Here is a 27,105-nt window from a genome sequence, read left to right as displayed (position 1 = left end):
GAAAAAAGAAAATATAGTACCCAGCTTTATTTGCAGGCCCAGTAGGAGCTTACTTCCAGATATAATGATTTTAAATCCCGCCCTTCCCCTGTCGCTACGGAAGCTTATAAAAAGGTCAAAGCTCACTTTAATATCGTATTGGATCAATTTGCGGCACACCATACCTTTACTCGGAATTGTAGATTTTATAAACACGGCAATAAATCTGTACACCTTCTCTCTAATCTTATTCGCTCTCATACTACCCCAGCCTCTATTATTTCACTTAGGTCCCCTGAGGGCGCTATGATTACTACAGGACAGGATATACCCGATTTGTTTGGGACTTTTTATAAGGAGTTGTACTCAGACCCTCACATTGATGCCAACGAGAAGCGGGCTTTTTGTGATCATGTCACCCTTCACACTATCTCGCCTGAGCAAACAAACATGCTAATTGCTCCCATTACCTTGGAAGATGTAATATCCGGTAATAAGAAACTTACATCATTAAAAGCCCCGAGCCCGGATAGCTTTTCTGGTGAATCTTTCTAAATACTAAAGGATAAGATTTGCCAGTCTCTTATCTCTTTCTATAACTCCATCCTCACTGACAACTTTCTCCCCCATTATTTTAATTCCGCCATCATTAAGGTGATCCCCAAATCGGGCCGTGGCCCACTACTCCCTGCATCTTATAGGCCCATTTCTCTACTAGATATAGATTACAAGTTTATGAAAATTCTTTCTGATAGACTGAAATTGATTTTACCCACCATTATTGATCCCGACCAAACTGGTTTCATATGGGGTCGTCATTCCACTATCAATATACATAAGTTGATCTTCGTGATGCAGTCGTCTGCCTTGACACCTAGTTCTGTCCCCCGGGCTATTGTGTCATTGGATGCAAAGAAGGCATTCAACCTTGTCACGTGGGATCATCTGTATCACACTTTAACTACATTTGGTTTCCCTTCTTAGTTTACAGCTTTGTTGTCCACCTTGTATTCCTCCCTGACAACCCAGGTATCCAGCAATGGTTGTCTTTCTGCCTCCTTTGATGTGTGTAGGGCCACTCGCCAGGGGTGCCCTATGTCGCCCTTGCTTTTTGCGGCTGCATTTGAACCCCTGGCGATTGCGCTTGGGTCTTCGATGCATTTCCGTGGTATTGCCGTTGGACCTGTGGAGCTCAAGTTGTCCGCATTTGCGGATGACATGCTTCTCTTTGTAGCAAACCCCCTCTCTTCTATCCCGGCCATACTCTCTCTCCCTGTTAGCTTGTTTTGGTTCGTTTGCAGGATATAAGATTAATCTTTCTAAGTCTGAACTGATGCCAGTAGCAAACATTTCTTCTACGGATTTACACCACTCTGTGTATAGCCATTTCAGAATTACTCACACCCACTTTAACTATCTGGGTATTAAATGTCCCGATTCATTTGTCTTCCATGTATCGCCTTAATTACACTATGGTTCTTTCCCAACTGACTAATTTGCTGGATGCCTGGAAGTTGTTACCCTTGTCTCTTTTAGGATGTATTGCCTTGATAAAGAGTGTACCCTTCCCTAAATTGTCCTACCCCATTCAAATGCTCCATATTTGTTTGACCCTCTCAGATATCAAAGCTTTTACCAAATTGTGCACCTCGTTTTTATGGAAAGGAGGTCACCCTCATACTGCCGTAGCTACTTCTCGTCTTCCTAAGTCTAAAGGAGGCCTTGGCTTGCGTGATATACTCACCTTCACGAGGGCTGTGCATTTTAGATATATTAGTGATTGGTTTTTAGACCGGCACACTTACACCCACCCACAAACTGCGTCTGCTGTTTGCTCCGTGTTCCGCAGCCCCTCTCCTCCACTCTCCAAAACGCCTTATTCGTAGCTATATATTGAATAATGTGTTATTTCGTGACACTTATATGGTTTGGTGGGGCATATGCACAACTCTCTCTAGGCCTTATCACTGCTCTAAATATGCTCCCTTCCTGGGTAACCCTCTGTTTCCCCCAGGCCTGGATAACTCCTTGTTCCTTCACTGGAGGAAGAAGGGGATTGCCAATATTAAAGATGTCTTTGACCCGGGAGGAACTCTCCTACCATTTAGCAACCCTACATGAAACTTTTGATATCCCCCATAAGCAATTTTACATGTATCTTCAGGTTGTTCATTATGCCCGGCCCATTATATCAGTGTAGAGCCTCTACTTCCCCTGATGTACTCCATAACTTACTGTCTTTCCTATTGCTTCACCCGTATAAGACCAAGTACCTTAGTTTGGATCTTGTTGGTACCTCTCCCTCGCGTGCATGGAAAAGGACTCTAGAGTCTTGCAAGGTGGATATACCAACATTATCCAATCTGGATGATCTCCTTGCACACTGACTCCAATTTCTGCGCTGTACTTGGCTACAGGATGTTCATATTAAGACAATTAATAGAGCATACATTTCTCAAGCCCGTAGACAGCATGTGGTAGCGGATGATTCTGGTAACTGACTCAAATGTAAGCGCCCTACTGCGACTTTTTTTTCCACAATCTTTAGTTATGCCCCAAAATAAGGACGTTTTGGGGTAAACTAGTATTTTATATTAATGATGTTTTTCACTTACACCTTACAAGAAACCCTTTAGCTCTCTTATGTGCTAATTTAAAGAATGGGACCTTGGGCCTGATAGGAAGCTTGTTATCCCTCTCCTAACTGTAATTGTCACTTTAGCAAAGAAGGTTCTTTTATGCAACTGGACTGTACCTACCCCTCCATCTTTGGGTGCAGTAAAAACATTGTTACTTACTACACTATATTAGGATAGGCAGGCTATTATGCCAGCTTTGGAAAAAGGAGTAGTCTCCTTTTATGGGAAATGGGGACCTTACATAGATTCGCTTAAAAAAAAAGGGGGTGGGGGGACCTGGACTGCACACCCTATTGCTAAAGATATCAAGAGGTGCTATCATGCTGATGCTTCTAATACTATGCTGGAAGAAGAGAGATGCAGATGCACACTCCTAGCACTAAGAACACTGATAGTAAAAATAATTTAAATAAACCCTCACAATTAACATGGAGAATAATTGAAGTTCTTAGCACACACTTGCGCAAATATGCGGGCCCATATACCGCGGCCAGGTGACTTCATCACATGGTTCCCTAACATTCTTAATACTATCACATTCTATACAGTTATTCAGGACTTACCTCTAAATAGGGCCTTATCAATGTGTGATCTGAAAAGCAGGAACCCAGCTAATTAAAACACCTGAGGGTGAATGGGAGGGGTGCCAATTCGCTTGATTCTGATATGCAGTCCAAAATATTGAAGGTATTCGAAACCACCTCCTGGTATTTATACAGGAATATAACCCGACAGAGGTTAGTATCCTCCACCTAGACATTCCTATGACTTTCTTGTACTTAACTTGGTTTAGTGTATAGGTCGACCCTGTACAGGATATTACGTTCTTTGCTACTCAAATTGATCTCATAACACTGCAGTTTTGGTTGATTATTCATCCCCCCCCCCCTTTTTACTTCCACTCTTCTCCCCCCCCCCCCCCCCCCCCTTTTCGTATTACTAATGTCCTCATGTGTTATGTACTCAGTAGGATCACGGATCTGTGGCTCTATTTTATTGTCTGTCGTATGCTTTCACGTGATCCTATGGTCTATATATTGCATGCATTTTTTTTGTACTGTTCTGTCTTGATTCAGTTACGCTGTACTCTATTTATGTGATGCTGTAAACAGTTTCGGATTTTTGAAAAGTAATAAATATTTTTTTAAAAAGTAAGATTAAAATAAGATTTTACTCACCGGTAAATCTATTTCTCGTAGTCCGTAGTGGATGCTGGGACTCCGTAAGGACCATGGGGATTAGCGGCTCCGCAGGAGACTGGGCACAACTAAAGAAAGCTTTAGGACTACCTGGTGTGCACTGGCTCCTCCCACTAAGACCCTCCTCCAGACCTCAGTTAGGATACTGTGCCCGGAAGAGCTGACACAATAAGGAAGGATTTTGAATCCCGGGTAAGACTCATACCAGCCACACCAATCACACCGTATAACTCGTGATACTATACCCAGTTAACAGTATGAAATATAACTGAGCCTCTCAACAGATGGCTCAACAATAACCCTTTAGTTAGGCAATAACTATAAACAAGTATTGCAGACAATCCGCACTTGGGATGGGCGCCCAGCATCCACTACGGACTACGAGAAATAGATTTACCGGTGAGTAAAATCTTATTTTCTCTGACGTCCTAAGTGGATGCTGGGACTCCGTAAGGACCATGGGGATTATACCAAAGCTCCCAAACGGGCGGGAGAGTGCGGATGACTCTGCAGCACCGAATGAGCAAACTCTAGGTCCTCCTCAGCCAGGGTATCAAACTTGTAGACTCTTACAAAAATGTTTTAACCCGACCAAGTATCAGCTCGGCAAAGTTGTAAAGCCGAGACCCCTCGGGCAGCCGCCCAAGAAGAGCCCACTTTTCTCGTGGAATGGGCTTTTACAGAATTAGGGTGCGGCAGTCCAGCCGCAGAATGTGCAAGTTGAATCGTGCTACAGATCCAGCGAGCAATCGTCTGCTTAGAAGCAGGAGCACCCAGCTTGTTGGGTGCATACAGGAGAAATAGCGAGTCAGTTTTCCTGACTCCAGCTGTCCTGGAAACATATACTTTTCAGGGCCCTGACTACATCCAGTAACTTGGAATCCTCCAAGTCCCAAGTAGCCGCAGGCACCACAATAGGTTGGTTCACATTAAAAAATTCTACCACCTTAGGAAGGAATTGGGAACGAGTCCTCAATTCCGCCTTATCCATATAAAATACAGATAAGGGCTTTTGTATGACAAAGCCGCCAATTCTGATACACGCCTGGCCGACGCCAAGGCCCACAGAATGACCACTTTCCACGTGAGGAATTGTAGCTCCACGGATTTAAGTGGCTCAACCCAATGCGACTTCAGGAAATCCAACACCACGTTGAGATCCCACGGTGCCACTGGAGGCACAAACGGGGGCTGACTATGCAGCACTCCCTTAACAAAAGTCTGAACTTCAGGCAGTGAAGCCAGTTCAATTTTGGAAGAAAATCGATAGAGCCGAAATCTGGACCTTAATGGAACCCAATTTTAGGCCCATAGTCACCTCTGACTGTAGGAAGTGCAGAAATCGACCTAGCTGAAATTTCTCCTTTGGGGCCTTCCTGGCCTCACAGTACGCAACATATTTCCGCCATATGCGGTGATAATGGTTTGCTAATGGACAACAGATATTTGCTGAGTACACCGTTGGCGCTCCCACCCTTTGAACAAAAGTCACGTCGAAATCTTGATAAATACCGGCCGCAGGACCTGGTAGGGTTCTCCTATTATTCAAAATGCAGGTAGATGGATCATTCAGTGCCGCCAGGTCCTGCGGCCGGTGTTTTGCGTGAAGGGAGGAGGGAGGAATTCCGGAACCTTCCAATTTTACTCTTTTCATTGCTCCATGCTGGGAGCCCGACACGGTACGGTTCCAATTTTATTATAATGTGAATTTGCCACTTTTATTGGATACGAGAATTTTCTGCACTTTAATAAACCCACTTTTTATTCAAATTACTACACTATATGTGGTATTTCTTCTCTCTATGACGAATATCTCCATACAAGAAAAATCTTGAATTAATTTCTGGAGAAGAACATTTAGAAAGAAGAATCCTACAAGTGAAACATAGGACTTATTTTGGGACTATTTATCAAGATTTCGACGTGACTTTTGTTCAAAGGGTGGGAGCGCCAACGGTGTACTCCGCAAATATCTGTTGTCCATTAGCCATTTAGGTGATTGGGAGTCACCAGAATACACCAAGGCTGCTTCGGTCTCCACCAAGCGCTATTCTCTGTTCCATTCACATTTGTTTTCTGATAATGGTTTGCGTTCACTTCTTTCCTAGCTTCAAATAGCGTAGAGATAACTTCCTCCGGAATTCCCTTTTCCTTCAGGAACCGGCGTTCAACCGCCATGCCGTCAACGCAGCCGCGGTACGTCTTGGAACAGACAGGCCCCCTGCTGCAGCAGGTCCTGTCTGAGCGGCAGAGGCCATGGGTCCTCTGAGATCATTTCTTGGAGTTCTGGTTACCAAGCTCTTCTTGGCCAACCCGGTACAATGAGTATAGTTCTTACTCCTCTCCTTCTTATTATTCTCATTACCCTGGGTAAGAGAGGCAGAGAAGGGAACACATACACCGACTGGTACACCCACGGTGTTACCAGAGCGTCCACAGCTATCGCCTGAGGGTCCTTGACCTGGCGCAATATCTTTGTAACTTTTAGTTGAGGCGGGACGCCATCATGTCCACCTGTGGCCTTTCCCAACGGTGTACAATCATTTGGAAGACTTCTGGATGAAGTCCCCACTCTCCCGGGTGGAGGTTTCTTAGTTGTCCACTCCGGGAATGAACACTGCTGACAGTGCTAACACATGATTTTCCGCCCATCTGAGAATCCTTGTGGCTTCTGCCATCGCCATCCTGCTTCTTGTGCCGCCCTGTCGGTTTACATGAGCGACCGCCGTGATGTTGTCTGACTGGATCAGCACCGGCCGGTGTTGAAGCAAGGGTCTAGCCTGACTTAGGGCATTGTAAATGGCCCTCAGTTCCAGAATATTTATGTGTAGGGAAGTCTCCTGACTTTTCCATAGCCTTGGAAGTTCCTTCCCTGTGTGACTGCCCCCCCCAGCCTCGAAGGCTGGCATCCGTGGTCACCAGGACCCAGTCCTGTATGCCGAATCTGCGGCCCCCTAGAAGATGAGCACTCTGCAGCCACCACAACAGCGACACCCTGACCCTTGGAGACAGGGTTATCCGCCGATGCATCTGAAGATGCGACCCGGACCACTTGTCCAACAGATCCCACTGGAAAATCCTTGCATGGGACCTGGCGAATGGAATTTCTTCGTAAGAAGCTACCATCTTTCCCAGGGCTCGCGTGCATTGATGCACCGACACCTGTATACGTATTAGGAGGTCTCTGTCTAGAGACGACAACTCCTTGGACTTCTCCTCCGGGAGAAACCCTTTTTATCCTGTTCTGTGTCCAGAACCATACCCAGGAACAGTAGACGCGTCGTAGGAACCAGCTGCGACTTTGGAATATTCAGAATCCAGCCGTGCTGTTATAGCACTTCCCGAGATAGTGCTACTCCGACGAACAACTGCTCCCTGGACCTCGCCTTTATAAAGAGATCGTCCAAGTACGGGATAATTATTTCGGTCATTACCTTAGTAAATACCTCGGTGCCGGGGACAGACCAACGGCAACGTCTGGAATTGGTAATGACAATCCTGTACCACAATTTTGAGGTACTCCTGGTGAAGAGGGTAAATAGGGACATGCAGGTAATCATCCTTGATGTCCAGTGATACCATGAAATTCTCCAGGCTTGCAATAATCGCCCTGAGCGATTCCATTTTGAACTTGAACCTTCGTATATAAGTGTTCAAGGCTTTCAATTTTAGAATGGGTCTCACCGAACCGTCTGGTTTCGGTACCACAACATTTTGGAATAGTAACCCCGGCCTTGTTGAAGGAGGGGTACCTTGCTTTCACCTGCTGGAAGTACAGCTTGTGAATTGCCGACAGTACTACCTTTCTCCGAGGGCAGCCGGCAAGGCTGATGTGAGGTAACGGCGAGGGGGAGTCGCCTCGAACTCCAGCCTGTATCCCTGTGATACTATTTGCAGAACCTAGGGATCCACCTGTGGGCAAGCCCACTGGTCCCTGAAGTTCCCGAGACGCGCCCCTACCGCACCTGTCTCCACCTGTGGAGCCCCAACGTCATGCGGTGGACTCAGAGGAAGCGGGGGAAGATTTTTGATCCTGGGAACTGGCTGCTGGTGCAGCTCATTTCTTCTTCCCTTGTCTCTGTGCAGAAAGGAAGCGCCTTTGACCCGCTTGCTTTTCTGAAGCCGAAAGGACTGTACCTGAAAATACGGTGCTTTCTTAGGCTGTGAGGAAACCTGAGGTAAAAAAATTTCTTCCCAGCTGTTGCTGTGGATACGAGGTCCCAGAGACCATCCCCAAACAATTCCTCACCCTTATAAGGCAGAATCTCCATGTGCCTTTTACAGGCAGCATCACGTGTCCACTGCCGGGTTTCTAATACCCTCCTGGCAGAATGGACATTGCATTAATTCTGGATGCCAGCCGGCAAATATCCCTCTGTGCATCCTTTATATATAAGACAACGTCTTAAATATGCTCAATGTTAGCAAAATATTATCCCTGTCTTAGCGTATTAATATTATCTGACAAGGTATCAGACCACGCTGCAGCAGCCCTATTTATGCTGAGGCAATTGCAGGTCTCAGTATATAACCTGAGTGTGTAAATACAGACTTCAGGATCGCCTCCTGCTTTTTATCAGCAGGTTCCTTCAAGGTGGCCGTATCCTAAGACGGCAGTGCCACCTTTTGACAAACGTGTGAGCGCCTTATCCACCCTAAGGGATATCTCCTAACGTGACCTATCCTCTGGCGGGAAAGGGTACGCCATCAGTAACTTTTTAGAAATTACCAGTTTCTTATCGGGGGAAACCATTCATTCATCTGATGGGGGAACAAAACACTGCCTGCTTTTTCTCCCCAAAAATAAAACCCCTTTTATGTGGTACTTGGGTTCATGTCAGAAAATGCGTAACACATTTTTCATTGCCGAGATTATGTAACGGATGTTCCTAGTGGATTGTGTATATGTCTCAACCTCGTCGCCACTGGAGTCAGACTCCGTGTCGACATCTGTGTCTGCCATCTGAGGTAACGGGCGTTTTTTGAGCCCCTGATGGCCTTTGAGACGCCTGGGCAGGCGCGGGCTGAGAAGCCGGCTGTCCCACAGCTGTTACGTCATCCAGCCTTTTATGTAAGGAGTTGACACTGTCGGTTAATACCTTCCATCTACCCATCCACTCTGGTGTCGGCCCCACAGGGGGCGACATCCCATTTATCGGCCTCTGCTCCGCCTCCACGTAACCTTCCTCATCCAACATGTCGACACAGCCGTACCGACACACCGCACACACACAGGGAATGCTCTGACTGAGGACAGGACCCCACAAAGTCCTTTGGGGAGACAGAGAGAGAGTATGCCAGCACACACCAGAGCGCTATATAATGCAGGGATTAACACTATAACTGAGTGATTTTTCCCCAAATAGCTGCTTGTATACATATATTGCGCCTAAATTTAGTGCCCCCCCTCTCTTTTTAACCCTTTGAGCCTGAAAACTACAGGGGAGAGCCTGGGGAGCTGTCTTCCAGCTGCACTGTGAAGAGAAAATGGCGCCAGTGTGCTGAGGGAGAAGCCCCGCCCCTTTTTCAACTGACTTTCTCCCGCTTTTTCTGGAATACTGGCAGGGGTAATTTTACATCTATATAGCCTCTAGGACTATATATGATGTAGATTTGCCAGCCAAGGTGTCATATATTGCCCTCAGGGCGCCCCCCCCCCCCCAGCGCCCTGCACCCATCAGTGACCGGAGTGTGAGGTGTACATGAGGAGCAATGGCGCACAGCTGCAGTGCTGTGCGCTACCTTGGTGAAGACGAAGTCTTCTGCCGCCGATTTTCCGGACTCTTCATGCTTCTGGCTCTGTAAGGGGGGCGGCGGCGCGGCTCCGGGAACGAACACCAAGGTCGGGTCCTGCGGTCGATCCCTCAGGAGCTAATGGTGTCCAGTAGCCTAAGAAGCCCAAACTACCACCTGTTAGGTAGGTTCGCTTCTTCTCCCCTTAGTCCCTCGCTGCAGTGAGTCTGTTGCCAGCAGATCTCACTGTAAAATAAAAAACCTAAATATACTTTCTTTCTAGGAGCTCAGGAGAGCCCCTAGTGTGCATCCAGCTCAGCCGGGCACAAGAATCTAACTGAGGCCTGGAGGAGGGTCTTAGTGGGAGGAGCCAGTGCACACCAGGTAGTCCTAAAGCTTTCTTTAGTTGTGCCCAGTCTCCTGCGGAGCCGCTAATCCCCATGGTCCTTACGGAGTCCCAGCATCCACTTAGGACGTCAGAGAAAAACAAACTCTATACCCATGAAAGCATTTAAGTAAATTTAGTTAAAGCGGTCACCCCACCAGTGGATTTAAAAAAATAAATTAAGAAAGAGTAAGTTATTAACCAGATTAATGATTAATTAAAAGTGCTTGAATTATTTATCTGTAGGGCATGGAACACTAAAAACAATTGCTAAAAACTGTCTCATACCCATTTGTATCATTACTTGCTTTGTGCCAGTGTTACATCTGCCACGTCTCACACATAGAAAACACTATTTGAACTGCAAAGATTGCTTGCTCCCAACTATTGGCCCTTGCTCTTAACATTCAGATAAACTGTCCAAATCTAGTAAACTCAAATACGGATTCTACGTGCTCTGTAAGTTGGCACCCTACTGTATATGGTGGTTTGAAAATGAAGTGAAAAGATGGGAGTTGTCCTGTCGTAACATACACCACAATATATAAATCATTAATAAGAGATGCAAACTAAATTATATAAAATTCTGTAAGTGAAAATATAGTAAGCTGTATATATCCATAACAAAAGAAAAACATACATAAAAAATCACTTTAGCAGATAAAACAATAGAGATGATGTCCTATGCATACCTAACACTAAGTATATGTTTGCAAATCAAAGTTGTCATGTAGGTCTGAAATAACTTTAGGATCCAATTAATTACTGAATCTTCCTTTTACTACTTTTAGTTGTAAGCAGCAATGAGCAATAATTAACCATGATGGTTTTGCACGCTTGAACACTGTGGGAAGTATGTACTAACAATTTAAAGAACAGAGGAATGTGCACTGTTCTACTGCCATGTCCCTCCCCATCATACTGCTGTCCTTAAAAGACCTTCTGTAGTGTGTTATGAAGTATAACGCTTTAGTAAGTTGAAAGTTAACAACAATTCCATTCTAAGAAGAAAAAAAACAAAAAACTACAAAGCATGGCTCTCAGTACATGCCGCTTTAATTATAAAAAAAAAAAAAAGGAGTCGTCCATTTTAAAACCAAGGTGTTCTTTCCAAATAACAGTCATGCTACAAGATGCAGAAATAATTTCACCACACTTCACCAGCTATTCTGAAAAATAATGATTACATAGCTGATAGAGAAACACATCTTACTAGTCTAGGAAAATAACTTTTCTCCGTAACACACAAAATATTTTATCTGTAACTTACTAGAAGCACAATACTTTGACTGAGAGGAGTGATACCAATAAACTGCATTTAAACAAAGTATACTTGTCTGATTAAAGTAACACCTGCTAAAACCCAGGGCTGTTCCTTGTATAATCGAATAAAGTTATGATTTGAAATACTTTGTTCATGTGGGCACGATATGCATGATAAGTAATGGGAGCCCACAACACTCGTGCCCAGCAAAACAATTCATTGTCCATCGCTTTAGAAAACTCCCTTTAACTGCCTCTAAAGGGTAAATTTACTAAGGTTGGAGGTTTTTGTTTTGTTTTTTAGAACTGGTGATGTTGCCCATAGCAACCAATAAGATTCTATTATCTTCTAGAAGCAGTTAGATTAATGTTAAGTAGAATCTGGTTGTTACGAGCAACATCACAAGTTCTAAAAAAAAAAAAAAACAACCTCCTACCTAGTAAATTTACCCCTAAATGAGAGAAACAAGGGCCCAAATGTATTAAACATTAACAAGAGAAAGTGGACATGGATAACAAGAGATAAATGTGAAACAAAGTTTGTAGGAAATCCACAGGTGCACTAATTAGCAGCTTAAATAAGAATTTACTTACCGATAATTCTATTTCTCGTAGTCCGTAGTGGATGCTGGGAACTCCGTAAGGACCATGGGGATAGCGGCTCCGCAGGAGACTGGGCACATCTAAAGAAAGCTTTAGGATCACCTGGTGTGCACTGGCTCCTCCCCCTATGACCCTCCTCCAAGCCTCAGTTAGGATACTGTGCCCGGACGAGCGTACACAATAAGGAAGGATTTTGAATCCCGGGTAAGACTCATACCAGCCACACCAATCACACTGTACAACTTGTGATCTGAACCCAGTTAACAGCATGATAATAGAGGAGCCTCCAGAAAAGATGGCTCACTACAACAATAACCCGAATTTTTTTGGTAACAATAATTATGTACCAGTATTGCAGACAATCCGCACTTGGGATGGGCGCCCAGCATCCACTACGGACTACGAGAAATAGAATTATCGGTAAGTAAATTCTTATTTTCTCTGACGTCCTAGTGGATGCTGGGAACTCCGTAAGGACCATGGGGATTATACCAAAGCTCCCAAACGGGCGGGAGAGTGCGGATGACTCTGCAGCACCGAATGAGAGAACTCCAGGTCCTCCTCAGCCAGGGTATCAAATTTGTAGAATTTTACAAACGTATTTGCTCCTGACCAAGTAACTGCTCGGCAAGTTGTAAAGCCGAGACCCCTCGGGCAGCTGCCCAAGATGATCCCACCTTCCTTGTGGAGTGGGCATTTACAGATTTTTGGCTGTGGCAGGCCTGCCACAGAATGTGCAAGCTGAATTGTACTACAACTCCAACGAGCAATCGTCTGCTTAGAAGCAGGAGCACCCAGTTTGTTGGGTGCATACAGGATAAACAGCGAGTCAGATTTTCTGACTCCAGCCGTCCTGGAAACATATATTTTCAGGGCCCTGACCACGTCAAGCAACTTGGAATCCTCCAAGTCCTTAGTAGCCGCAGGTACCACAATAGGTTGGTTCATGTGAAATGCAGAAACCACCTTAGGTAGAAATTGAGGACAAGTCCTCAATTCTGCCCTGTCAGAATGAAATATTAAGTAAGGGCTTTTATATGATAAAGCCGCCAATTCTGACACACGCCTGGCTGAAGCCAGGGCTAACTCGTCACTTCCATGTGAGATATTTTAAGTCCACAGTGGTGAGTGGTTCAAACCAATGTGACTTTAGGAAACTCAACACAACATTGAGATCCCAAGGTGCCACTGGAGGCACAAAAGGAGGCTGTATATGCAGTACCCCTTTTACAAATGTCTGAACTTCAGGCACTGAAGCCAGTTCTTTTTGGAAGAAAATCAACAGGGCCGAAATTTGAACCTTAATGGACCCCAATTTTTGGCCCATAGACAGTCCTGTTTGCAGGAAATGGAGGAAACGACCCAGTTGAAATTCCTCTGTAGGGGCCTTCTTGGCCTCACCCCACGCAACAAATTTTCGCCAAATGCGGTGATAATGTTTTGTGGTTACGTCCTTCCTGGCCTTGACCAGGGTAGGGATGACTTCATCCGGAATGCCTTTTTCCTTCAGGATCCGGCGTTCAAACCGCCATGCCGTCCAACGCAGCCGCGGTAAGTCTTGGAACAGACAAGGCCCCTGCTGGAGCAGGTCCTTTCTTAGAGATAGAGGCCACGGTTCGTCCGTGAGCATCTCTTGAAGTTCCAGATACCAAGTCCTTCTTGGCCAATCCGGAACCACAAGTATAGTTCTTACTCCTCTCCTTCTTATTATTCTCAGTACTTTTGGTATGAGAGGCAGAGGAGGGAACACATACACTGACTGGTACACCCACGGCGTTACCAGAGCGTCCACCGCTATTGCCTGAGGGTCCCTTGACCTGGCGCAATATCTGTCTAGTTTTTTGTTTAGACGGGACGCCATTATGTCCACCTTTGGTTTTTCCCAACGGTTTACAATCAGGTGGAAGACTTCTGAGTGAAGTCTCCACTCTCCCGGGTGAAGGTCGTGTCTGCTGAGGAAGTCTGCTTCCCAGTTGTCCACTCCCGGAATGAACACTGCTGACAGTGCTATCACATGATTTTCCGCCCAGCGAAAATCCTTGCAGCCTCTGCCATTGCCCTCCTGCTTCTCGCGCCGCCCTGTCTGTTTACGTGGGCGACTGACGTGATGTTGTCCGATTGGATCAATACCGCCTGACCCTGAAGCAGGGGTTTCGCTTGACTTAGGGCATTGTAAATGGCCCTTAGTTCCAGAATGTTTATATGAAGAGATGTCTCCAGGCTTGACCATAAGCCCTGGAAATTCCTTCCCTGTGTGACTGCTCCCCAGCCTCGCAGGCTGGCATCCGTGGCCACCAGGACCCAGTCCCGAATGCCGAATCTGCGGCCCTCTAGAAGATGAGCACTCTGCAACCACCACAGGAGGGATTACCTTTGTCCCTGGTGACAGGGTTATCCGCTGAAGCATCTGAAGATGCGACCCGGATCATTTGTCCAGTAGGTTCCACTGTGCGTGGAATCTGCCGAATGGGATTGCTTCGTAGGAAGCCACCATTTTTACCCAGAACCCTTGTGCATTGATGCACTGGGACTTGGTTCGGTTTTAGGAGGTTCCTGACTAGCTCGGATAACTCCCTGGCTTTCTCCTCCGGGAGAAGCACCTTCTTTCTGGACTATGTCCAGAATCATCCCTAGGAACAGAAGACAAGTCGTCGGAACCAGCTGCGATTTTGGAATATTGAAAATCCAATCGTGCTGCCACAACACTACCTGATATAGTGCTACACCGATCTCCAACTGTTCCCTGGATCTTACCCTTATCAGGGAATCGTTCAAGTAAAGGATAACTAAAATTCCCTTCCTTCGAAGGAATATCATCATTTCGGTCATTACTTCAGTAAAGACCCGGGGTGCCGTGGACCATCCCTACGGCAGCGTCCGAACTGATACAGTTCTGTACCATAACCTGAAATACCCTTGGTGAGAAGGGTAAATTTTGACATGAAGGTAAGCATCCTTGATGTCCCGAGACATCATGTAGACCCCTTCTTCCAGGTTTGCAATCACTGCTCTGAGTGACTCAAATTTGAATTTGAACCTCTGTATGCAAGTGTTCAAAGATTTTAGATTTTAGAGTTTAAAATCGGTCTCACCGAGCCGTCTGGCTTCGGTACCACAATAGTGTGGAATAATACCCCGTTCCCTGTTGCAGGAGGGGTACCTTGATTATCACCTGCTGGGAATACAGCTTGTGAATGGCTTCCAAAACTGCCTCCCTGTCAGCGGGAGACGTCGGTAAAACAGACTTTTGGAAACGGCGAGGGGAATACGTCTCGAATTCCAATTTGTACCCCTGAAATATTATCTGAAGGATCCAGGGGTCTACTTGCGAGTGAGCCCACTGCGCACTGAAATTAATTGAGAACGGGACCCCACCGTGCCTGAACTTGTAAAGCCCTAGCGTCATACTGAGGGCTTGGCATAGGCGGAAAAGGGTTTCTGTTCCTTGGAACTGGCTGATCTCTGCAGCCATTTTCCTCTCCCTCTGTCACGAGCAGAAAAGAGGAACCCTTTTGTCCGCTTGCCAACCAGGACTGCGCCTGATAATACGGCGTCTTATTTTGAGAGGCGACCTGGGGTACAGCCCCTCTTTTAAGGCAATACTTCCAAATGCCGTTTGGAATCCGCATCACCTGACCACTTTACTGGAATAATTGGACAACGCACTTATACTTGATGCCAGTCGGCAAATATTCCGCTGTGCATCATGCATATATAGAAATGCATCTTTTAATTGCTCTATAGGCAATAATATACTGTCCTTATCTAGGATATCATATTTCCAGTCAGGGAATCCGACCACGCCAACCCAGCACTGCACATCCAGGCTGAGGCGATTGCTGGTCGCAGTATAACACCAGTATGTGTGTAAATACATTTTAGGATACGCTCCTGCTTTCTATCAGCAGGATCCTTAAGGGCGGCCATCTCAGGAGAGGGTAGAGCCCTTGTTTTTACAAGCGTGTGAGCGCTTTATCCACCCTAGGGGGTGTTTCCCAACGCACCCTAACCTCTGGCGGGAAAAGGTATACTGCCCATAACTTTTTTGAAATTATCAATTGTTATCGGGGGGAAACCCACGCATCATCACACACCTCATTTTATTTCTCAGATTCAGGAAAACTACAGGAAGTTTTTCCTCACCAAACATAATACCCCATTTTTTTGGTGGTATTCATATTATCAGAAAAGTGTAAACTTTTTCCATTGCCTCAATCATGCAATGTGTGGCCTTATTGGAAATCACGGTTGTCTCTTCACCGTCGACACAGGAGTCAGTACCCTTGTCGGCGTCTGTATCTGAGGTAACGGGCGCTTTAGGGCCCCTGTATGAGACGTCTGGACATGCACAAGCTGAGTAGCCGGCTGTCTCATGTCAACCACTGTCTTTAATACAAAGCTGACACTGTCACGCAATTTCAACAGTACATCCACTCAGGTGTCGACCCCCTAGGGGGTGACAACACTATTTCAGACACTCTACTCCGTCTCCTCATCATTTTTCTCCTCATACATGTCGACACCAACGTACCGACACACAGCACACACACAGGGAATGCTCTGATAGAGGACAGGACCCCACTAGCCCTTTGGGGAGACAGAGGGAGAGTTTGCCAGCACACACCAGAGCGCTATATATATACAGGGATAACCTTATATAAGTGTTTTTCCCTTTATAGCTGCTGTATTGTTATATACTGCGCCTAACTTGTGCCCCCCTCTCTTTTTTTAACCCCTTTCTGTAGTGTGACTGCAGGGGAGAGCCAGGGAGCTTCCCTCCAACTGAGCTGTGAGGGAAAATGGCGCCAGTGTGCTGAGGAGATAGGCTCCGCCCCTTTCTCGGCGTCCTTATCATCCTTTTTCTGTATGTTTTGGCAGGGGTTAAATGCATCCATATAGCCCAGGAGTTATATGTGATGCATTTATTTTAGCCATATAAGGTTTTTATATCGATTTATTGCGTCTCAGGGCGCTGCCCCCCCCAGCGCCCTGCACCCTCAGTGACCGGAGTGTGAAGTGTGCTGAGAGCAATGGCGCACAGCTGCGGTGCTGTGCGCTACCTTATCTGAAGACAGGATCGTCTTCTGCCGCCGATTTTTCCGGACCTCTTCGCTTTTCTGGCTCTGTAAGGGGGACGGCGGCGCGGCTCCGGTGACCCATCCAGGCTGAACCTGTGATCGTCCCTCTGGAGCTAATGTCCAGTAGCCTAAGAAGCCCAATCCACTCTGCACGCAGGTGAGTTCGCTTCTTCTCCCCTTAGTCCCTCGATGCAGTGAGCCTGTTGCCAGCAGGTCTCACTGAAAATAATAAACCTAAACTAAAACTTTCACAGAGAGCTCAGGAGAGCCCCTAGTGTGCACCCTTCTCGTCGGGCACAGAAATCTAACTGAGGCTTGGAGGAGGGTCATAGGGGGAGGAGCCAGTGCACACCAGGTGATCCTAAAGCTTTCTTTAGATGTGCCCAGTCTCCTGCGGAGCCGCTATCCCCATGGTCCTTACGGAGTTCCCAGCATCCACTAGGACGTCAGAGAAAATATGTGACAATCTACTTGAAGGCACTCTCACCCTTTCACTAACACCAATATGTAAAAACACAGAAATGAGATATCACTTATAAAAGCGCTTACACGATCACCATATCCTTTGTTGGATTGGAAGCCTTTCCCCTCCTCTGGATATTTCATCAATGTTCAACCAGGAGAGAGACAAAAAAGTGCATATAGTGAAGAACAATTTTTAATAAAACTTTCTAAAATACAATTAAAACATAAATCTGGACAGTCACTGCAGGATATCCTTAAACAACTGCAAAGTAGACAATTATTAGCTTTCCTTAAGAACTGGCAACGAACAGTTCTTAATAAGCATAACATGTAGCCCCAGGATCAATCACAGCATGCTCCAGGTCTTGAATGGTCATCTGGCATCCCCGTCTGCAGTCGCTTCTGGAAACCTCCTGCTCAACACCAATACAGGAGTTGGCCATGCCCGCCGCAGGAGAAGAGACTCTGGAGTTATGTATCGGATATAATGAGGAGATCACTATAACAATAGATTGATATCCGGAATAGGAAGTGACGCGACGGGTGCGGCGGAGACTCATGGGACTTGTAGGCATCAGTGATGTTTAGGAATCGGCCACGCCCGCTGCGGGACAAATGATCTGCAATGTATATGTATGATGTTAGTGATCGGAAGAGGGGACTTGTGGGATTTGTAGTGCAATTAAGAGAAACAAATCAGATGTATATGAGGAATGTGATTGGCTGCAGGGAGTTTAAAAAGGACCAGAGTCCGTATGGACATTCACTTTGGATCACATACCTTGAAAAAGACACAGGAAAATCGTGTTGAAACGCGTTGGTGTTGAGCAGAAGGTTTCCGGAAGCGACTGCAGACGGGGATGACGGCTGACCATTGAAGACCTGGAGCATGCTGTGGTTGATCTTGGGGCTAAATGTTATGCTTATTAAGAACTGTCCGTTTAAAAATAAGAAAAACCGCGCTGTTACCGGGATTTTTTTTGTGTCTGAGCAGCCCTGAGCAAGAAAAAATAGATACTAAAAATATGTTTAAGAACAAGGCGCTTGTAACAATGTATAAAATGTGTTGCAACAATTAATTGTTGCAATGCTGTAGTGCAATACCTGTAATAAAAAGGAGTTAGCAAATGTTTACAGCCCCTTTTGGATTTTTTTGTTATTGGTCCTGCCGGATTTATGTATTGCCGGCTCTTAGCTCCGTTAAAGTCTCTGTGCAGGGTGGAAGGAAATTCCTATCTGTCCCTATGCTACCCACCTTGTACTTGGTAGTGGTGGGGCGGATCTTCACTCCTGGCGGCTAGCTGTTAATTCTCCGCAAACAGCTGTTCGTTTTAGCCGTGTCTCCCGTGTGCCGAGCTGTGCGGCTGCGGACGCTCGGGACCCCGGCTTGTGAGGACGGACGGAGGATGTCTTCTTCTGTGCGCTCTGTGTGGCTGAGAGTGCACGGACCGTGTGGCAGCCACACGGTCCGTGCACACTCAGCCACACAGAGCGCACAGAAGAAGACATCCTCCGTCCGTCCTCACAAGCCGGGGTCCCGAGCGTCCGCAGCCGCACAGCTCGGCACACGGGAGACACGGCTAAAACGAACAGCTGTTTGCGGAGAATTAACAGCTAGCCGCCAGGAGTGAAGATCCGCCCCACCACTACCAAGTACAAGGTGGGTAGCATAGGGACAGATAGGAATTTCCTTCCACCCTGCACAGAGACTTTAACGGAGCTAAGAGCCGGCAATACATAAATCCGGCAGGACCAATAACAAAAAATCCAAAAGGGGCTGTAAACATTTGCTAACTCCTTTTTATTACAGGTATTGCACTACAGCATTGCAACAATTAATTGTTGCAACACATTTTATACATTGTTACAAGCGCCTTGTTCTTAAACATATTTTTAAGAACTGTCCGTTGCCAGTTCTTGAGGAAAGCCGGTAATTGTCTACTTTGCAGTTTTTTAAGGCTATCCTGCGGTGACTGTCCATATTTATGTTTTAATTGTGTTAGAAAGTTTTATTAAAAATTGTGCTTCACTATATGCACTTTGTCTCTTTCCTGGTTTAACATTGATGAAATAACGTGAGGAGGGGAGAGGCTTCCAATCCAACAAAGGATATGGTGATAGTATAAGCACTTTTATTAGTGATTCAACAAGAGATAAATGACCAGCCAACTAGCTCCTATCATTTTTCAAACACAGCCTGTGGCATAAACGTTATACCCCTTTCATACGAGTTCCATTGACCCGGTATTCAACCCGGGAATAACACTGCAACAGATATACATAGGGAAGAATTGTCCCTAAGCTGCCCCCATCTTACCTCCTCTTCAGTGATGGCGATGCTGTGGGATGGCTCCGGCTGGATGGTGGGCACAGTGTATCTGGCTGTTGGCCAGGCTGTGTGGTGCCTTGCACTATGGTGATGTTACAGGGTGACCGCGGCCAGATACAGAGCAGCTTGTCAGATGTGCTTGCTACTGAGTGAGCACAATCGCAGCTGTGCAGGAGTTGTGGAGCAGTGCGACTGGTAGTCGGATAGTGATGACACCTGCTATGGCTCTAGTATATGGAGGAGTCTCCGCTACAGTCTGTATTCAATGCATTTCACACCGCTGGGGACACTTTATTAAGAATGACTCAATGTTGGACAGGATTCCTTTTTATTTCTTCAGAATTTTTTTTTTTTTTAAATGGACCTCTAAAATGGAAGAGAGGTCACAAAAAGGAGGAACCTCATGCGGAGATTCTCCCTTAAAAATTCCAAGCGCTAGTGTCTAATGAATCACTTTGAAAAATATAATGTAGTGTATTACAGTATGTTTTATATATAGGATTTATCAGGGTCTCAAAAATGAATTAAGCTCTATTTCAATATTTAAGGCTCTAGGTTTTAAAGTTTTCATGTTGTAGATCTACTTTATTTTGCATTTATTTTAGGCATTCAAGATGTCACCTCCCCTCCAATTCGCTGAAACTTTTTGGATACCAAGAAATTTCATTCCACTCGTGTATTTGCAGTGTTTTTCGAGAAAGTATTGAGAAACGCTGTGTGCGCTCAGGTCTTTTTTGATGTTACATATATGCTCTGCTATGCATACTTTGATTTTTCTTTTCATTCATCCAATGTACTGTTGTCCACATGGACATTCTAGTAAATACACAGTTCCCTCTGTATCACAGGCGATTCGATCGCTTATTGTGTATACCAGGCATGTCCAAACCGCGGCCCTACAGCTACTGTGAAACTACATATCCCAGCATGCCCTGACACAGTTTTGCTGTCAGAGAATGCTAAAGCTGTGTCAGGGCATGCTGGGATGTGTAGTTTCTCAACAGCTGGAGGGCCTCAGTTTGGACATGCCTGGTGTATACTCTTCGATCTTGATTAGATTTAAAATTTTCAATGCTTTCTGTGCCAGCAATTCTTTGATTCTAGCATCCTTTACAGTTGAGGCAATGAAAGAACTCTCTATTTTAAACTGTTCAGATTTTTTTATAGGAATATATGTTTAGCTCATTGTTCGTTTTTGTTTTAAAATTTCTTTCTTAGTATATATAAACTTTGTCTTGTCTCCAATAAATTGCTTAAGATCTTCATCTAGATGCAGGATATGCTAGTGATTTTGAAAAAGACCCTCTATTTTACTATGATTTCTGTTGAACTGTGTTATTGTGACTTTCTGCTTTTTTTGTTTGTATTTGAGGTGTTCTTTTCCATCTAGTTTTGCGGTGTCTTCTATTTGTTAAGCAACTTGTCCTCTTTGTAGCCTTTTCCAAATATTTTTGTGTGCGTTCTTTACTCTGTCGTTTAAAATCATTCATCTCTGTGCTTGAACTCTTTTACTTTGTCCACTTGTGATATTTTGAACCCACTTCTTCTGGTGGTTACAGTGCTTAGGCATTATTTCCGATGACTTCCTTTATAGGAGAATTCTTGTTGTTAAGGCTTCCTTTCTGATGAAAATTACGAGGTTTAAAAGGAGCACGGATTTATTACTGCTACAGGATGTAAATTCCCAAACCAATCTGGTTAGTGTTAATATATCTTCTAGTTAAGCTTTTGGTCCGTCCCAGATGAAAAACACGTCATCTATATAACGTTTCCAGCAGATGAAGTTCTCCAGATAGATGTTTTTCCAGATCCAGTTGTCCTCCAATTTTGATACAAAAATTTGCATTGCTTGGTGCAAATGGTGTGCCCATAGCTGTTCCTTTAATTTGCTTGTAGTAGTCACTCCGATACCAAAAGTAATTATGATTCAATAGAAACTCTATATTGCTCACAATGAAGTTGACTTGTTGTGTTGGTATTTCAGTTTTCATTGACAAATTTTCTGTCTGTTCACATTCTTTGCTGTGGCTGATATACGTACATAAGGACTTCATATCACTGTTAAATCACTGTAAGAGAAAAAAAAAAGAGTCTGAAAACGCTGGTATTCAATTAAAAATATTTCCTTTTTATTTTAAATTAGACATGTATACAGATATATATCTCTTAAAAACCATAAACCTAAAATATATTTATGATGTTAATTATACACTCATGGCACATGAATGAGGCAGTTTTGCATGAGTCTCTTCACAGATCTAGATTTTGTATCTATGGGGTCGATTCAATTCGGCAATTTATGAATAGCTAATTCCCGGCGCTATTCATAAGTTGCCGAATTGAATCGACCCCTATGTGTAAAAAGAATGTGAAAACTAAAAATCTCTAGTCTGCAATTAAACGCATGCAAGAGAACCTTTCCAGGACAATTACACACTTGCGGCACATGAATGAGGCAGTTTTGCATGAGTCTTTTCACAGATCTGGAGTTTATATCTATTTAATTAGAGATTGATAGTTTCAAATTCTCTGCACACATAGATATAAACTCCAGCTCTGTTAAAAGACTCATGCAAAACTGCCTCATTCATGTACCGTGAGTGTATAATGCTCTTGGAAAGGTTCTCTTGCATGCGTATAATTGCAGACTAGAGATTTTTAGTTTTCACATTTTTTTTACACATAGATATAAAATCTAGATCTGTGAAGAGACTCATGCAAAACTGCCTCATTCATGTGCTACGAGTGTATAATTAACATCATAAATATATTTTAGGTTTATGTTTTTTAAGAGATATATCTGTATACATGTCTAATTTAAAATAAAAACGAAATATTTTAATTGAATACCGCACTTTGACTTTTTTTTTTTTTTTTTTAATCTAAGGGAGATGAGTAACTCCCTCAAGTGAGAGCTGCGGGTACTCCGTTTAAACGAACATTTTGATCGGCGCCAGGTATATAAAATTCTAGTATATAAGAGTCCTTCCATTTGAAACTATCCATGAATTGTAATATTTGGTTTGTGTATTTTAGATAGCGGTTTTGTTGGATAACCAATTCTTGTAAAAAATGATCCATATATATTGAGATGACTGAGCTAATGGATCTGACTCTGGACACTATGGGTCAGCCAGGTGGTTTCAGCTTATCCATATGTAGTGATAAAACACCTGGTACCTTAGGATCTTTCATTTTGAGATATTCATGTTTTTTCAGTGTCAGGATCCCGAATGCTAGGCCTTCTTCTAATTGCAATGTAAGTTTTTGTTGGTATTTTGCAGTTGGGTCCTCACTGAGTTAGTTATAAGTTGTTTTCATTGTATAAGTGATTGTGCAGTATATTAACACATAATGTACATTAATTTCATGACTTAACATTTTCACATAGCGCTCTATTTGTGTTGATACAATATCTAAGTATATTCTACTAATCTCCATTCTCCTACGTTTCCAAGGCTTACATTAAAGGTACTTTGATTGGGGTTTGGCATCATGGTGGATACTGCTCTATATTTATCAGGACCAGCCACAAAGGTTTAACTCAAAATCAGATGGGTGTGGTTCATCAAATTGACAGTATCTAGGTCGACAATGTTTAGGTCGACCACAATAGGTCGAGTCACTAGGTCGACATGGATGGAAGGTCGACAGGGGTTCTAGGTCGACATGTGCTAGGTCGACAGGTCTAAAGGTCGACATGAGGATTTTTATTTTTTTTGGTGTCGTTTTCTTCGTAGTGTGACCGGGATCCCAAATTAGTGCACCGCTTCGCTCGCCATGCTTCGGGCATGGTGCCTTCGCTTCGCTTGGCACAGATTACCGTTTCAATCGTAGTCCACGTGGATCGTTAAGTATGAAAAAATTCAAAAAAAGAAAAAATGTGAAAAACTCATGTCGACCTTTAGACCTGTCGACCTAGAAACCCTGTCGACCTTCCATCCATGTCGACCTAGTGACTGTCGGCCTATAGTGGTCGACCTCAACATTGTCGACCTAGATACTGTCGATCTTCAGACCGGATCCCAAGCAGATACCTACTGTACTGCACTATTTAACCCTTCATGAGTATTGCAGAGATACAATCACTTTCTTGCTCACTGCCTATGTGCACACAACAAGCAGCAGCTGTCTGGCAATTACATTAATTTGAGATTCTGTGTTTCTATACTTTGGTGTATTGTGTAGTTTATTATTTACTTGTATGTATCCTTAGCACTATTTTCAAGTGAACACTATTTGCCGATTTAAGACACACAATCTCAGAATTTTTGCACTTGCTCAGCAACACTGACCAGATAATATATTTTGTATTCTAGCCAGATCTCAACTATATAAACGTCTAACCCAGTGGTTCCCAAACTCAGTTCTCAAGAACCCGCAACAGTTCACGTTTTCCAGGTCTCCTCACAGAATCACAAGTGAAATTATTTGCTCCACCTGTGGATCTTTCAAAACGTGCCAGTGAGTAATTAATACACCTGTGCACCTGCTAGGTGACCTGGAAAACATGAACTGTTTGGGGGTCCTTGAGGACCAAGTTTGGGAACCACTGGTCTAACCAGCATCTGTTGGGAATTGATTTACACTGGGGTTGTAATCTATATAACATGGGTGTTGTGATGTTTATAGAAACAGGTTCTGTTACGTACTAATCATGACTTATACATTGTTGAGACTTATATTAAACAGGATGTGTGACATCTAACTGAATCTGTCGTCGTGTAGTACTCATGATCTACACGCTGATGTCTCGATTTAAAACAAAGGTTCTGATTATATACGATTTATTCCTGTTATACTGTCTGGTTGCCGGATCATTTTAAACATTAATGTTGATGTTATTGTATATTTTGCCTATGTTTGAAGGACTTCCGTTTCCTTCCTCTACTCCCTTTCGCTTCAATTAGATAGATTGTTACAAGAATGTACAAGTTTCGTAGGTTTTGCAGTTTATAATTTTTTTGCGGTTGACAAAAATTGTGTTTTAACCTCATCTATTAAAAATAAGGTTTTACTATAGGCAGAGTGCTCTTGCTGCACCTCCAAAATCTGATATCTGCACTTTATAATATACTTCTGATATATGGACAGTCCTATAAATGTTATTGCTATAAAAAAAAAAAAAATCCTAGGAATTCCAGTGTTCAGTTACACCCCTCTTCCCCTTGGGTACACTTGAAACACCCCACCCACCTATCCAAGGGCAATTTTAATCAGCATGGATCGCTGGCATTTACAGATTACATATTGGGAAAGGCACTATGATGGTAAGTCCTGAATAATTTATACTTTTTGTCAGTTTTAGGGATGGGCACAGGGCCCCCCCGAGTTGGTGTGTCCTGGCTTCCTTGGACCATCATATTGTAATACTTAATTCAGCACTTTTTTAGCACCTAATTATTTTACACTACATATGTAACTCTTTTTAACATACTAATTATTACCTCTCACCCATGTAACACTTAACACAAAGCTTAAGCTTCTTATTTCTTAACACTAACACTTTAACCTCTCACTAGAGTGGTGCCTTGGGGTGCTTATTATTGCAGTATTATATAGTGTGCATCTGCAATATTTTTCTTCTGTGTGGAACTACGAGGGTGATTCAGTTGTGCTGCACAGTTGTGTCTATATGAATGGTAGTCTATCGAAGCTATTCAATTGTAGCTCCGATCAAGACGACCATTAGCCACAGTAGACACTTTCTTGCAGCCTCCGGATGGGCGAGAAAAAAATGTGTGTTAAAAATCCATCGTTTGGGCACCCAAAGCCGGACTTTAGCCACCTAACCGAGAACTATAGACGTGTTTAGCAGTTTTGCAAGGCTAATCCCTGAGTTTCAAGCATGTTAAATGCTAATAGATGACTGATCGAAGCAACAATTGAATAGCTCTAATAGACGCCCTGCAGGGGGGTTCAGCACAATTGAATTGCCTCTACAAGTCGCAACATGATAGTGTGTGCAGTCCAAAGCCCCCCACCCCTCTTGCCAATATTCAGATAAATATATTCCCAACAAAGACTTCTGACACAAAGGACCTGATTCAGAGCCGCATCAATGCCAACGTTCATGCAGTTGCTACTGCATGAAAATCCCTAAAAATTCCAATTGCGCATCCGTGACACATAGGACATGTTGCAACTGAGATGCACGATAACAGAAAGGTCTTGGAAAAGTGCTGGGCATTCGTGACTAAACAGGAGCACAGAGATGGTTTGTCTTATAGATATCATGGGAGTGTCTCAGGCGTGTCACTGAAGTATTTGCATAAACAGATGTTCACTAGCTCACATTGGAGGCCAAACCTTCAATGGAAAATCTGCACCTCCCATAGTGCTGATGTAAGTTTCAATGGTGGCATCTACAGATGCACCAAGCGGCAATGCAGCGTCTACAGACGCCGGCAGTGGGCGTCTCCTTCCTTGCACATTTATATCCATGAATGCACACCAGTGAAGGGCTTGCAGAGGCATTTGTATAAAATCACAGACTGCAACTGCCAAAACGTGCACCTACGTCTGTGTCCATCTCTGAATCAGGCCCAAAATTACTCTACCATGTTAAATGGTCTATATGACAGAAACTATGACAAAAATTATCCATAAACCTGTAGACTTGTGGAATTCTGTTTGTCATCAATTAACTAATTGCGTATATGTACTAGATGCCAGTTTCTGGAATAAAAAAAGTGCTATTTTTACTTCATTTAGCACTTTTTATGTATTTTATTGTCAGACTTCGTCGTAGGAGAATATTGCACAACGATTCAAGTCACTGATAAATTTATTACCCAAATATAGTCAATGCGCATTAGCTGCAAGTGTGTGTGTGTGTGTGTGTGTGTGTGTGTGCCATTATACACTTTACACATAGTGCCTTAGTGTTAAACTGCTATATATCTGTACTAAGTTGACTGCTTTCCATGTCTCACATCACAGCCACATCACCTGGTTTACAGGCAGGTCCTACCTACTTTGTCTCACATCTGTCTTCTATGCATCTTCCTTATATGTCCCTCATGTCTGATTTTGTATATCTGGATGTCATGCAATTTGCTGTTAAATATATTTATTATTCTACACACGTCTACCCACTATGTACCTATTTTTGCTTGCACTTCTCATATATATCATATGTTAGAGGTTACAGAAGCTGTTAAGCAACGATGATAAACAATTCCTATTTCCCTACCACATAGACACATATACAATAGCGTTCATTTTTCTTCTGACAAAAGCCAATTAACCTATCAATATGTTTCTGTAGTGGGAGAATTTTTCTGACACCTCCTGCTCAAAACCCAAAAGTCAGAAGAATTGTGAGGCACAAACCTAGGAAACATACAAGCTCCACAAAGATAAACCCTTGGTTGGAATGGGACCCATGACCTCAGTGCACTGCTAACGCTGCACCACAATGCTGCTTTCT

The 27,105-nt window shown here is 43.9% G+C and overlaps 1 protein-coding gene across 6 annotated transcripts in view; it reads right to left on the bottom strand.

Moving 5' to 3' along the window:
* The window catches only part of NT5C3A (5'-nucleotidase, cytosolic IIIA), a 236,780-nt gene that overhangs the window by 80,593 nt on the left and 129,082 nt on the right, over positions 1 to 27,105 (bottom strand). The window contains exon 1 of one of the 6 annotated variants that reach the window (XM_063922545.1): positions 19,662 to 20,566. The exons of the other annotated variants lie outside the window; for them this stretch is intronic. The gene's annotated coding sequence lies outside the window, so the exon portion shown is untranslated. Of the gene's footprint in view, positions 1 to 19,661; positions 20,567 to 27,105 lie in introns of those variants that run through there. 6 annotated transcript variants of the gene reach the window in all.

The sequence above is a fragment of the Pseudophryne corroboree genome, chromosome 5 (assembly GCF_028390025.1).
Source record: "Pseudophryne corroboree isolate aPseCor3 chromosome 5, aPseCor3.hap2, whole genome shotgun sequence".
NCBI lineage: Eukaryota > Metazoa > Chordata > Amphibia > Anura > Myobatrachidae > Pseudophryne > Pseudophryne corroboree.
This window is presented reverse-complemented; position numbering and strand designations above follow the sequence as displayed.